The following is a 15,813-nucleotide window of genomic DNA, read 5'->3' as shown; positions in this document are numbered from 1 at the left end:
CACAATAGAGAATTACCTTCTAAAGTCAATTTGAAGGCATCAATCTTAGTTCTAGGATCGATTACTCTCTCAATCATGCAGATTTGTCTATATGCAACTAGGTGGCTATTGGGATCTCTCGATTTGTTAAACTTTGACAATAGCTTGGATATGTGTGATGTTGAGAAATCAAGTATGGTTTGAGCTCATGGAGGATTAAAGCATATGGAAATCATGATTAAGTATATGATTGTAGTAATACCAAATGTGATTAAGTATATGATTGTAGTAATACCAAATGTGATTAAGCTAATAGCAAGATAATGATAAGTAATTAAGCACAACCCACATAATCTCATTGCATTAGAGTTGATCCAAGTACATCCTTTTATAGCTCTCATGGAGCTCCCATCTCACAAGATGTGTGCACCCTAATACCAACCATGTGCACCCTAATACCAACCATGTGTCCATAAATGCTCACACTACATGTGCCTTCTTGTACTTTCCATCATGTGCTACCTTTTTTAACTTTGACTTACCTTTTACAAATGACCATACAAATCAACCTTTGCCAATGTACGCTTAGTCTATTCCTTTTCTAATGTGCATGCTCCTCCCCTTGATCTACACATGTTGCACCTTCACATGTTGTTGTTCTTAGCACCTCTCCTCAATGTGATGAGGGTCTAACACTTAACATATATTGACTTAACCTACACTCCATACTCATATGTTTGGAGCGGTTCATCTAGGTTGCTCTATGAGCTACAATGTTCGCTTTGTCTTGACACTTTACACACCAGGAGAGTGGGGTTACAACTAGAGGTTGGGAGACATGCTCCTCATATCATCTAGAAGAGATGATGTATGTTGCCTCCATTTGGGAGGCCTCATCACACTGTCTTCCTTCTTTGACATTACATCAGCTTCTTCGGCTCTCTTTTTATGCTAGCAATCCTTTGCTATGTGACCAATTTTACCAAATAATGGCAGGTTATCTTTCTTTCATCACACTGTCTTCCTTCTTTGACATTACATCAGCTTCTTCGGCTCTCTTTTCATGCTAGCAATCCTTTCCTATGTGACCAATTTTACCAAATAATGGCAGGTTATCTTTTTCCTTAGTCCTTCTTGTTTCCTTGATCTTGGACCTCTTGATGAGAAGAGTGCTTTCTCCTCACTTGATGTAGTGTCTTCCCTCAAATCCGCTTATCTTCTTCTGTGAGAGTGTTGCTTCCACACCTACAATGGTTGGATCTAGGAGGTTTTTCAAGGTAGCCACCAAGGGTCCATACTCTTCAAGTGTCATGCTTTTTAATAATATGACTATGGCATGCTCTTCTTCTATTGGTGCCCCAATGGCAGCCAATTGTTGAGTTATACTCTTCATTTTATTAAGGTGTGCTAAAAGTGATTCACTAACTTTAATGTCCAAGCCAAAGAATTGTATTTTTAAGCTTATTTTTTAATTCTTTTACTTTGATCCAAACAATTTCTCTATCTCATCCCAAGCACCCTTAGATGTATCTTGTGATATAATGTGATGGATAAATCCATATCCTAATCGTAATGCAATGGCTAATCCTTTTTCATTCTAGCTTACCCATTTATTCTTTTCATCCCCTTCATCCTCCACGCATTTTTCCCTTCCATTTACAATACCCCATAGCCCATCCTTTATTAACATAAATTTGATCTTAACTTGCCATGTGTGGAAGGACTCTCCTTTAAATTTTCCAAGCACAAATGAAGTAGTCATTTTAGGTTTAAAAAGCTCTTAACACTTGATTACTACTTAAGGTCAATGTCTAATCGCAATACAAGGGAGATTTGAATGCAAGTGACCTTTTCTTAATGCAAAACTATTTTCCAATTCTACCTTCAATTGATCCTAGTTACTATTAATTACATCTTAATAATAAAATTAGTGCCCAAAAAACCATGATTAACAAGATGTGATCTTGGAGCCTTCAATTGAGCTTGTAGGAGCACTTCTTAATGGAGCTTTTTGTATACATTGGATGGTTTTGATGAGATGAATAGGCAAAAGATGAATTATACCTGAATTTTTGTCAAAACTTTCGCTAAAAATGCCTACAATCCCCATGATTGGTTTTTTCTTTGCTGTGATGCTTATCCTTGATGATATTCCACAAGACTTAAGCTATGAGCTCCTTAGGATATGGGCAAGACACTCACAAGAGGTTTTGGCCTATTTCAATGCACACACATAGAACGGCGTAGAAAACCAAACTGTACAAAGATGCAAAAAATTGGGCGAGTGACAACAAGTTGCTTCAAACCCTCTTAGAGAGTGGTTGGGTAGGATCCAAGAAAGCCACAAATAGGAGGAGCTAGGCTAAAAATAAGGGTAGCTCAAGATACAACGTTTTTCCCAAAACAAGGTGCCGATAACTTCCTCTATGATAGCACATGATCATTAGCTTCACTCTCTAATTCTAGGCTTGGAAACTCAGGACAACCAATTTCCTTATAGGAAAAAGATATTGGGAGTTTATCACAGGTGATGAAAAGGATCTAGAGATATAAAGCATGGCATGAAAGAGCCAAAAAGGTGATGTACTATGTGACAGACTCTACGGTTATGTATCTACAAGATGAAAAAAATGCCTAAGGAGTCTTGGGACACCTTGGTGAAGTTATATAGTACAAACACTCAACTTGAAGCTCAAAAATGCAACTAAGAAGGAGCTACATAACATCGAGATAAGCTGAGTATAAATGATTACTTGGTGAAGATTAAAGGGCCTACGAATGCCCTTTCTTGTATGGATCATAATAATAGATGATGATGATATGGTATCGGTGATCTTAAATGGTCTTGGCAAGAAATATAATAATTTTCATACCTCCAATAGAGTTTAAGAGAACTATCTTGATTTTTATGCAGCTAAGAAGGAGCTACATAACATAACCAGAGATAAGTTGATTATAAATGATTACTTGGTGAAGGTTAAAGGGCCTACGTATGCCCTTGCTTGTAATGGATCATAATAATAGATGATGATACGGTATTGGTGATCTTAATGGTCTTGGCAAGAAATACAATCAGTTTCATACCTCTATTAGAGTTCGAGAGAACTATTGTGATTTTTAAGAACTAACTGCTCTCCTCATTTGTGAGGAGGAGATGAATATTGGGGGAGGTTCATGCTTCAAAAGTTCACATGAGCATGCCTTTTACTCAGATACAGGCAGAGGCAAAGGAAGATTATTATCTAGAGGATGTGATGGTGGTCGATTTGGAAATCAAAACCAAAAGTAACAATATATAAAAAGAAGAAAATTAGTCTTGTGCAGGTGGAAGAGGACACTCTAGAGGTAGGGGGAGCCAGAGGCCAAGGTGGTTGGTAAAGAAATTAAAATACAAATAGCATGGAGTGATATTATTATGGCCAAACTAAGGCACATTACAAAGTACTACTATAAAAGCAGACTGCTATCAAAAGTGAAAAGTTACACTTAAGTAAACACGGTGATAACAAGAGTGAGTAGCTGTTTTATGATGCAACACATGATCAATTCCATGATAGGAGATATGTCAAGATTGAGAAATATGTACTATGTGGATTCTTGCACCTCTAATCACATGATAAGTCATGGAGAGAAGTGGTTTAGAGATATGTAGAAAATGAAAAAACTAGGATATGTAAAAATAGGTGATGATACTGTGCACCCATTGTGTATGTTGTTTAAGTGCCACTACTTATTAAGGATGAAAAAATGAAGTAGGTAGAAGATGTACTTCATATTCTAAATATTACAAAAAAACTTGGTTTATGTTGGAAAGATGGTTTGAATAGGGTTTGTAAGTGAGGCTTAATCCTAAAGGGTGCTTTGTGGAAGAATGCTATCAAAAGTGAAAATTTACACTTAAGTAAATAGGTTGATAACAAGAGTGAGTAGCTGTTTATGATACAACACATGATCAATTCCATGATAGGAGATATGTTAGGATCGAAGGGTGTGGAGATGTCGGGCCTATATCGCTGCTAAACATGCTGCTATTTTCGTTGTAACGGGTTCACTGCTCAGCAGCAAAACTAGCAGCAATATTGTGCTACTCTACAATGCTATTTTGCTACTGAGCAGCGAATGTACTGCATAATCAAAAAAGCTCGGGTGCAGACTGGGGAGTTTGCACCCCAGCTATTTTGCTACTGAGCAGCGAATGTATTGCATAATCAAAAAAGCTGGGGTGCAGACTGGGGAGTCTGCATAATCAAAAAAGCTGTGTGCAGACTGGGGAGCCTGCACACAGAACTCCCCAGTCTACTGTCCCAGCTCTTTTTTTTCTCATGTAAACATAGTAAAACTAACATAACTTCACATCATCATGGACAAGTGTAATGTAAACTTATAAATACCAAAAAGAAAAGACATTTGCAAACCATGGTTTTAGGAATGTCAAAATTCAATTACAATACTTAGTAGATTACATAAGGGTACGGTTTCCAAAAAAACTCATATACAAGATAAACCGTAATAAAAACCTATGGAGCTAGGGGCTATCCAGATCTCATGTTGTGTGATTGGTATTATTCCTTGGCAGCTCTAGCCCCTTCGCTTCTCACATTTCCATTGCTATCAGCATGGACATTTGCACCACCGTTTCTAGTTATATGATCCTAAAACACAATAAAACTAACACAAGTGAGAATCAGTTTTGCAAAAACAAAGAGGTTTAGGGTTTAGGAATGTACTTACTTGCCATGCTTGCCAATCATCTCCTCCAATAATAACAATATATCCTTCATCTTTCACCCTATCAAATAGAGATTGCGAACCCCGTTGTAATGCAAAATCATATTCCTCTTGCGTAGGGGGGCAGTCCACTGCTTCAAGCTGCAGTTGTACAAATAAATGAACATTTTATATTTAAGATAAACTTCTTTAATTAAAAGATAAAATATAATTTGAGGATATCGACTCCTTCACGTGTAACATCACGCCTCAAGTTATTTTCCATCTATCTAAGAAAAAACATAAATACTTAAAACTCTTATGCATAGGAAGCTACCGACATGCATAGGAAGCTACCGGCATGCATAGGAAACTACTGGCATGCGTTGAAAGCTATCGACATGTGTTGGTTGCTCTACCGGTGTATGTAAGAAGCTACCACCATGCGTTGGAAGCTACCGGCATACGTTGATTGCTACTGGCATGCATAGGAAACTACTGACATGTGTTGGAAGCTACTGGCATGCATCGGTAGCACCCGGCATGCATTGGAAACTACCGACGTGTTGGAAGCTACCAGTATGTGTTGGTTGCTACCAACATGCATAGGTTGCTACTATCGACATGCGTAGGTTGCTACCGACATGTTGGTAATAAGTACTGGCATGCTTAGGTAGCACTCGGCATGTAATGGGAGCTTCCAATGCATTCCGGTAGCTACATGCATGCCTAGGTAGCACTCGCCTAATGCATAAGACTTATGCATAAGGCTCATGCATACTATGCATAAGGTTTATGCATAGCATTCATAGCTTGCACGAGGCTACGGATTTGTAGCCTGCATAATGCTATGCATAAGCCTCATGCATAAACCTTATGCATAAGCCGCCGCATACATGAGGCTTATGTATTAGCCATATGGATAAGCTTGATATATAATCCTCATGTATGCAGCTTAAGCATGAGCTTATACATAAGCCTCATGTTTGCGGCTTATGTGTGAGGCTTATGCATAAAACCTCATGCATAAAGCTTATGTACCCGGATTATGCATTAGCCATATGCATAAGCTTTATATATAAGACTTCTACATATGGCTTTATACATAAGCTTATGCATATGGCTTTATACATGATGCTTATGCATACGGCTAATACATAAGCTTCATGCATAAGCTTATGTAAAAGGCTATACATAGAGGCTTATCGCTAATGCATAAGCTTTATACATGAGGCTTTATGCAAAAGTCTCATGCATAAACCCTATGTATAAGCCTCATGCATGAGGCTTATACATTTGGTAATGCATAAGTCTTATTATGCATGAGGTTTATGCACTACTCTTATGCATGAGGTTTATGCACTACTCTTATGTATGAGGCTTATACATTTGGTAATGCATAAGTCTCATGCATGAGGTTTATGCACTACTCTTATGTATGAGGTTTATGCACATAAGGCTAATGCATAAGCTTTATGCACTAGCCTTATACATGAGGCTAAGGCATATGGCCATCTCTAGAGAGGAGCTATGCTATCCAAGTAGGGGAGAAAAAATAACAAATCCTAAAACTTACAAACCCTATAACATGTAAAAGCATAAGAGAGGAAACATAAAAGGGAGAGATCTCTTACCTTATGAGGCTTGTATGTGTGGATAACCTACAAAATCAAACCAAATAAAGAAAAAAAGTATTAGTAACCCTAATAGAAATCATATACAAAACCCTAATCTTAATAGAAATCTTAATGAAATATTTTACATAAAAGACCATATTAGGGAGTTTGGAAAAATCTCGTTACTTTGGGAATTTTCTTCTCAATCTGCTTTTTGGTGTATCTTGAGAATACCAATTCCAAATTTGTCAGAGAATGTGGATTTAGAACCTACTCTTCAAGAGCTTTCTAATGATATGTCACATGAGGGGGTTTTGACAAAATCTTAAAAAGATTCACCATGCCTCCATCTTTTGATCTTGCAAAATGGAAATTGGAATTTTTCCAAACTCCCTAATAGAGTCTTATAACATAGAAAACTTATTGAATCTTTCTTTTTCTCTTCTCATTATAGCTTAATCCTAACCCTAGCTTCTAAATAGCAAACATAATAGAGAGCTTTGATGGAGAGCTCTCCATAAAATCTCTTTATTAGGGTTTCTATGTAGAAGCTAGGGTTAGGGTCAAGCTTCAATGAGAAGGAAAAAAGAAGAAAAGAAAAACTTAAAAGAGAAGAAAGAGAAGGGAAATACTCACAAGAAAGCTTTAATGGAAAGCTTGTTTGCATAGGAAATGAAGGGAAACAATAGGCATACCTTGCTTGAGCTTGAGAATGATAGGGTAGGAGACGTAGAAGTGATAGACAAGACAAAAACCTACCAAAAAATAAAAAAAATCAGAGTACAAGTTTATTATATTCAAAAGATAAAACTACGCGACCGCAAAAGAAGTGGGATATTTTTACAGTATAGCAACGTTTCTTTGCTGCTATAGATGTTGTTGAGCAACATTTTTTCATTGCTGGGCAATAAATTAACGTTGCTATAGGCAATGATATTGCACTACTGATTGAGTAGCAATTTTTTGCTGCTAAACACACTGCTTAGCAGCAAAAAAATGCTGCGAAGTAGCGATAGATCGATGGCTGAGCATCTTGAAAACGCCCGATATTTTCCTTCCAAAAATGCTACTACACTCTCAAAGTATTGTTGTGGTTCACATTATGGACCACTTGTATATACTCTATTATGTGTGTTAGTCACTTTATCTTCTTTGTAGACCTCTTATGTTGTGTGAACAAGAACTACAGGGCAACTATACGATCTGTTGGACAAAATTTTTCGAGCCGAAAACGTGTTTCGGGCGTCTGGACCTCCGTTTTTCAATTCACAGGCGTCCACACAAGCATTATGGGTAAGTTTTGATTCTCTATAGAACTCTGTTTTTGGAATTGTAAGAAAGGTGATTGGTTGTGTAGACACTGTGTGTGGTGCAAAGAGGTCTCAAGTTACCATTGGGTGTATGTATGCAAGTTGAGATCACTGACCTTGTGACAGTTTGGGTGCAATATAGTACCGCTGCTTCTGCAAAGAATACAACACTTTGTGAATTTCAAACAAAGGTGTTGTTTTTGATAAATTTGTGTTGTAGACAAGATGTCAAATGATGGAATAAACCAGATTGTTGCAGAGAAGCTTGATAAGAACAACTTCCGTGCTTGGAGGTTTAGATTGACAAATTTCTTGGATGGGAAAAGATTATTGTGGGACTACATTGAAGGTGAACATGAGGAGGCTGATTAGAATCAAGGAGCAAGGAAAGTCATGTATTTGCTTTCTATTAGTATAAAAAACACCATGATTGGGCATATACAGGATGCCAAGTCACCCAAGGAGGCATGGGATAGCTTGGTGAAGCTGTATGAAACTAATACCAAGGCACAAAAGATTCAGTTGAAGAATGAGCTTCATACTGTGGAGAAGAAAAATATATATGTGAATGATTATGCCTTGAAGATAAAGGGCATTATGGAATCCCTTGCATCAATTGGTGTTTCTATTGATCATGATAATAAGGTGGAAGTGTATCTACGTGGTCTTGGCCCAATCCAAGGCATTCAAGATGTCTATTCAGACTTGGGAGAAAATTCCCAACTTCACAGATTTGATGTCAATGCTAATCTCATTGAAGAAAAGAATTTGGGTGAAGATCAAAAGCCTTCACAAAACAAAAATAGTTCAGAGCAGTAGGCCTTCTACACAAATTCTGGTAGAGGAAGAGGTAGAGGTCATGGACGTGGCCAAGGTGGTGGCCGAACAGGTAATCAGAATTATGGTCAGCCAGTAGCAACAGTCCCAAGATTCGCATCAACACACAGGTGGAAGAGGCCAATTTAGAGGCAAGGGGAGTCAATGAGGTCGTGGTAATTTTGGCAAAGGTAACATAATGATACATGAGATTGTTTTTATTGTGGTAAGCCTAGACATGTGCAGACAGATTGCTATAAGAATAGAGTAATATGCAAAATGGAAAAGTGCAACAAAATAACTATGCATCCTCTAGTAGAAATAATGAGGATAATGAGAGGTTGTTTGTTATGTAACATGTAGTTAATGCTGTGTCTCAAAATGATGTAGTAGCATGTAAGGATGATGTGTGGTATGTTGAGTTAGGTGCTTCGAACCACATGACAAGTCATGGTGAGTAGTTCAAGGAAATGAAGAGTCTTGAAAAACCAAGTTTTGTTGAAACAGGGGATGACACTGCTCATCCGATTGCCCATGTTGGAGATATGCCATTGTGTATGTAGAATGGTAAGGTGAAGTAGCTTGTAGATGTACTTCATGTTCCAAACATTAGAAAGAATCTAGTTTTTGTTGGCCAAATGATTGAGTAGGGTTTGCAGCTTCGATTTAACCTTGATGGTGGCTGTTATGTAGAAGACTTTACAGATAAGTGCTGGTTGGTTGTAAAAGGCAACAAAGTGGGCAAAACATTTACATTAAATGTAAATCTGCTTGAAGTGAGTGCTACAATGTTTGGAAATGGTTCGAGAGTTGTTGCAGATACAGACATTTGGCATAAGAGAATTGGGCTTGTAAATGTGCAAAGAATGAAGTATATGCAGGCTAAAGAAATTGTGACAGGGCTGCCTAAGTTTAAGGTTGAAGGTATGTAGAAAGTATGTGAAGCATGTCAATTTGGAAAGCAAATAAAGCATGAATTTCCACATGACAGAAATGTGAGCAAGAATGTACTAGATGTTATGCATTCAGATGTATGGGGTCCTATGAAGACTATGTCAATGGGTGGCTGCAGATACTACGTAACATTCATTGATGACCACACGAGGAAAGTGTGGGTGTATTTCATGAAGGACAAGAGTGAAGTGTTCACTCATTTTCAAAATTTCAGAATGAGTGGCTAAAAAACAAACAAGAAATCATGTGAAGTGTGTAAGGTCAAATGGAGAGGGAGAATACTTCTCCAATGAGTTCTCTAAATTCTTGCGAAATGTGAGATCCATGCCCCCTCTACACATCGAACTCTGGAGTGCTGGTAGTGGAAGTAGAAACCTTACGCACACGGCAGAGCTTCTCACTCGGGGCCTCGCCCCCACGCGAATGTCCGCACAAGAGACTAATCTGGCGGTTCTTCCAAAACCGAACCCGGAAAAAGCTTCCCTCACCCAGAAAGCATAGGCGATTCTTTCAAGAAAATCTTTTAATGTAGTCAAGGGCCTTATCTATCCTTTGTATTCTGATTGAACCCGTGGGTTACATGGCCGAATCAAGGGAGAAACTTACACTTGGCTCATAGAAATCATCACTTCTCCCTTACGCGAGGCACAGCCGTTTGATTCTTTCCCATAGAACAAGAATCTTCCTGGGACTTATTTTAACTATTGTAACTTAAACCTAACTGAATTTTGTTATAGGAATCCACCAATCCAGCCTAACCCCCATTGGCCCATGGGTTAGCCAACTACCCAACCATTGTATTGGTGGGACCCCTTTTTATAAAAAATTAGATGTTGTGTTTGTCCTGGGTACTAGTAGGGAAAAGAGTTCCCAAGCCCCCTAGCCGCCGGCACTCATGCAATCTTATTAAATAGACACACCACTTACGCACCCAATATGAAATTGCTTTTTCTCAGATTCAACTATCTTCAAGGTAGAATTGCAATAAAACCATAGTGTTTCCATCATGGTTCTCAAAGTTCCAGTTCCATTGTTTACAAACAAGTCTCATCCAGACTCTTCGTTGAAGACCAGCTAGTCAACCAACAAGATCCAATTTCATAATTTTACAGTTCACTTAAATAATTCTCTTGCCAACCATAAATATCTTCCTCGACATACGCATGGGTATGCTAGCAGCCACCACAAGCCCGTGCATCACCTGGTCAGAACCCTCTAGGATCCTCCTTAGGTGTCCCAGTACTTCACTTAGGGACCGCTTCATCGGCCCTCGCCCATCGTACCGGAAGCGCACCATTTTCAACCATACCGAGGCTGGTCAAGACATTGGCAGGCTTTGCACAAGCAACATCCTTTGATGACTCCCCGCTAGCTGTTGTAACATAACTCTCCTTAGATTAAACAATAAGTCAAATGCTTCCTCCAGCATTCTGGCGTAAGATAGTCCTTTACAAAAAACAGAGTTTTTATGCAAGTAAGAATTTCCCATTGAGTTGATTTTTCAAGGCCCTTTTTCTCAAAACCCACAGTTTCTCAATGAAAATCACGAATCTCGTACCACCCATCAATTACAAAACGAATTTCAAACCTATTTCTCGACGATTTTGGGTCTTAGGGAAAACTTCGCTAAGTCAGCCGATTATCCATTCTTTGTACTGAAGAAATGGAAACGGTCACAAGACTTGGTTTAATTTGTGATTCAAGAGATGGGCAGGCATCTTACTGATTCGCCTTTCTCATGTGATCATGGTCTAGCCCTGAACTACTTAGATTTAATCCTAGATTTATTTCCTAAATATTTTTCTTCATTTAACTCATAAATTAACTGTGATTTCTAATCATAAGGGTAAAAATCCAAAATTATGAAAATTCATTCTTTATTAGACATAATAGAACTTAAAATAATTATATTCATAAATAATAGAATTTAACAAGGATATTTCTTTTTTCAATGATTCTTTTTGTGAATATACATACCTCATTTATTTAGAATATTCACATATAGAAAAATATTCTTTTTTTTTCATTTGGACCTAAGCATTCACATGCTCTAAATTATCTATGCAGAATATGGCGAGACTTTCTCTTTTTGATACCAAATTAATTTATGCATTTTTCTAATAAAAAACAATGAAAATTTCTCTTTTGATAAATAATTAAAAGTACCCATGTATATACATACCGTGAATATACCTATTTTGGAATATGACAAAAATTTTACTTTTAATATATTTAAAATGTTTGTACATAGAATATCGTGAAAATTTCTCTTTTTGCATCTAAATTTTTATGCATGCACATATAAAAGTAAATATAACAAAAAATTCCTCTTTTCTTCCCTTAAACATTTACGCATAAATACTGTCATAGCTTCGGTGCATTTTTTGAGAATTCTCAAAAATTCTACTTTTAATATTTACTCCTAATTATCTAAAATATGGTGGGATTTCCTCTTTTGATCTAAAAATTCATTATGCATACCCAAGCGTAAGTAGTATAAGCATAAACCTCTTGTTTATTTTAAAAAATATCCCATTATCATTCCCATATGAAAATAATTACAAAAATGTTAGCATAAACTCTCTTTCAACTTAAAATGAATAATAATGATTTTTCTAATCATAAAAACAAGCTTGAATGAATTAATCCTTATTTTAATTAGAATAAAAATCATAAAAATGCTTAATCTCTATCTCTAGCTTGTTAAGCCTAGAGTTTTGGTTAAGAAAATGAGATTAATACTAAGATCCATCCTTCCAAGAAGGGTTCAATCATAAATATAAGTAATCTTTCTAAAAGAGAGATTTACTAAATAATCAAAAATATTATATTTAAGCATAAAGGATTAGCATTAATCCATTTAAACAACATGAATCACTAAAAGCTTGGTTTTAAGAAAAAAACCATTAATTAAAATGCTTCCCAAGCATTAGAGAGGTTGGGAAGAAGATTACCATTGAAAAAGATAGAAAGACACCATTGATTTAGACTTACCCTTGGCTTTTGGCTTGATTCTTTAGAGAGAAGTGAAGCCCACAAGAGAAAGCTTTTGCCACCAAGATGTAGAGAGTAATCTCCAAGAGAGGATGAAGATTAATGAAGCTCCAAAGCTTTCCAAGAAGAGGCGAAATAGAGGGATAATAAAATTACACTAATTTGAAGATTATAATGGCATCATGTAAATACACAAGATGAAAATACAAGGGAATGAGGGTCTAATTATAGGTGAGGGAGGCCACCAACCAAGTCCAACTAGGATCTAGAGGCTTTCAACTTCAGTTTGATCCATTTTGGATTAGTTTGGTTCACTTTTTGATCCAGTTTGAAAGAGGAGAGAGGAGAGAGGAGAATTCTCATTTTTTTGAATTAAAAATGTGAAGTAATGATGTGAAATAGGCACCTCCTTCATGAGCCCCCTCCCTCCTTACTGAGGTGTCAAATTTTTATTTTTTTACTAATAAACCTCATTTTTTTACTAGTAAACCTAGTACTTAGTCAACTCTTCATCTTATGTGAGAATTTACTCATTTTTGGGAGATTTTCTTTTATTCTTTGTATTTTTCTTATTAAAACACTTGGATTAATCCTATTGGCCCTTTAGAACACTCTTTGGACCTTAATCAAAAAAATTCTGAAAATGTGGACCCTTAGGCTAAGGTCTCTAATACACATATTCAATTAATTTCTAATGAACATTGGAAAATTCTTTTTGAACTTCTATTTCAGGAAAATTTATCTTCAATATAAGGAGAAACTTTGTATCTAAAAATATCTCAAAATTGAATTATCTCTCTCTAGGCCAAAAACAAGAAAAAACAATGTTTTCTTACATTCTGAAATAGGGGATAATTACAGGGGACTGAGAGGAGAGATTATACATCTTTTAGGGCTGAGGAGGAACCTTACATCCTCTCTCACTTAAAAAAGGCGAGATGTCCTCATCTTGCAAAAAGTAGGGTAGTCCTTTACAGTTCTTCTTCTTTCTCCCAAGTGATGTCCTCTAAAGGATAGAACTTCCACTTGACCAGAAACTCTCTAAGGACTCTGTTCCTGAGAGCCTTCTCTCGAACATCAAGGATTTCTTCGGGTTGGAGTTCCATCTAGCCTTGAGTCTGAGAAGTCAACTGTTCATCTTTCAGCACATGACTTGGGCTGGGTACATACTTTTTAAGTAAGCTGATATGGAATACATCATGCACCTTGAGATGGGGAGGTAGAAGAAGTTCATAAGCTAGATCTCTTACTTTCTTAGTAATGGCGTACGGCCCACAATATCTTGGAGATAGCTTTTTGTACTTTCCTAGAGATAATGAACTTCTATTGGGTCGTACACGAATGAAGACCATATCTGATTCCTCAAACACTCTCTCTGTTCTTTTCTTGTCTACACACTGCTTTTGTCTGTTCTAGGTAGCCTTAATATCCTTGCAAATTTCTTGCATTTGCTGCTCCATATCATCAAGCATCTATTTGGACATCTCGACCCTGATCAATGGGTCGGACCAAGTTAATGGTGTGAGGCAATCTTGTCCGTACAGAGCTTTGAAAGGACTCACGATACTTCAGTGATAAGAGGCATTGTAAGCAAACTCCACTATAGATGTAAGTAGCTTAGCCACTTCTTGGGTTCTCTACAGCATGACCGAAGAATATCTTCAATTACTTGGTTTACTCTTCAGTGTGGCCATCTGTCTCGGGATGATAAGCTATATTGAGATCTAAGGAAGTTCCCACTGCTTCGAAGAATGCAGTCCAAAACCTTGATGTGAACTTAGAGTCTCTATCGCTCACTATTCTTCTGGGTAAGCCATGGAGCCTGAAAATCTCCTTGAGGAAGACTCTGGCAACATCCACTGCAGAGTAGGTTTCTTTTACTAGAATCAAATGGGCAACCTTGGTTAATCTGTCATCTACCACAAAAATAGAGTTGTAACCTGATTGCACTGACGGTAATCCCAATAACAAAATCCATACTGATACATTCCCACTTCATTTGTGGAATGTCTAAGGGATGCAGCTTTCCTGGTATCTTAACCCTTTCTTCCTTGACTCTTTGATATGTTAAACACTGACATACATGATTAAGTACATCTCTTTTGAGTCATAGCCAGAAGAAGCTCTTCTTTACAGACATGTAGGTCTTTATGAACCCTGGATTTCTAGCTATCAGGCTATCATGGGCTTCTCTCAGAATTGTTTCCTTTATCTCATCATCATTAGGAATGCATGGCCAATTATTGTAATACATGCATCCTTCATCCAATTTGTACCCAAAAACTCGAGTCACTTCCTAAAGAGTCTTGCTTTCAATAGGGTAGCAATAGGGGCAAAGAATCTGTCTTGCTTTCAATAGGGTGGCAATAGGGGCAAAGAATCTGTCTTGCATGATCTTCTCTTGCTTCACTGATTAATGGATTTGACACTAATGTTATTGCAAGCAAGGAGGCTTTCCTACTAAGCACATCAGCAGCTACCACATTTTCTTTCCTTGGTCGGTACTTTATCTCAAAGTCAAATTCCTACAGGGTCTACATCCACCTTCTTTGTCGCATGTTGAGATCCCTTTGGGTGAAGATCCACTTCAGACTTTGATGATCTGTCATGAAGGTGAATCTCCGTCCTCCCAAAGAGATAATGTCTCCACAACTTTAGAGCATAAACTATTGAGAGTAGCTCCAAGTCATGGACATCATAATTCCTCTCATGCGTTCTTAGTTTTCTGGATTCATAGGCTACTGCATGACCTTACTACATAAGTACACCTCCTAGGAAAAAACCACTAGCATCTGTCTCACTACCTCAAAGGGTAAGGAAAAATCTAGAAATTTTAGGACAGGGTTGGTTACTAAAGCTGTCTTCAGCTTATCAAAAGCACTCTGACACATAGCGGTCCAATGAAATAGGGTGCTCTTCTTGAGAAGGTTAGTTAAAGGGAATGCTATTTGAGCATACCTGGGTATAAAGATTCTATACCACCCGGTTAATCCTAGGAATCCTTTGACTTCTTTCATTGTCTTAGGCTCTGGCCAATCCACGACTACTTGGATTTTAGCGGGGTCAGGAGAAATCCCATCCTTAGATACTATAAATCCCAAGTATTTGACATGGTCAGCAGAGAAAGTACACTTGCTCTTTTTTGCAAAGAGTTGGTGTTTCCTTAGGATCTCCAGGACTTTGCGCACATGATCTTCATGATCAGCTACATTCTTGGAGTATACCAGGATGTCATCAAAGAAGATAAGAACAAATTCATCCAAGTATTCTCTGAGAATGTCCTACATGAGGCAATTAAATGTTGCTGGGACATTTATCAGTCCGAATGACATGATTGTAAATTCATAATGCCCATATCGAGTATTGATGGCTGTCTTGGGGGGATAACTGGATCTTTAATTCTGATCTAGTAATATCTAGATTTGAGATCTATCCTT

This window comes from Cibotium barometz, chromosome 14, assembly GCF_041138505.1.
Source record: "Cibotium barometz isolate CiBa-2024 chromosome 14, ASM4113850v1, whole genome shotgun sequence".
NCBI lineage: Eukaryota > Viridiplantae > Streptophyta > Polypodiopsida > Cyatheales > Cibotiaceae > Cibotium > Cibotium barometz.
The sequence above is the reverse complement of the archived record's forward strand: the minus strand, read 5'-3'. Positions refer to the sequence as shown.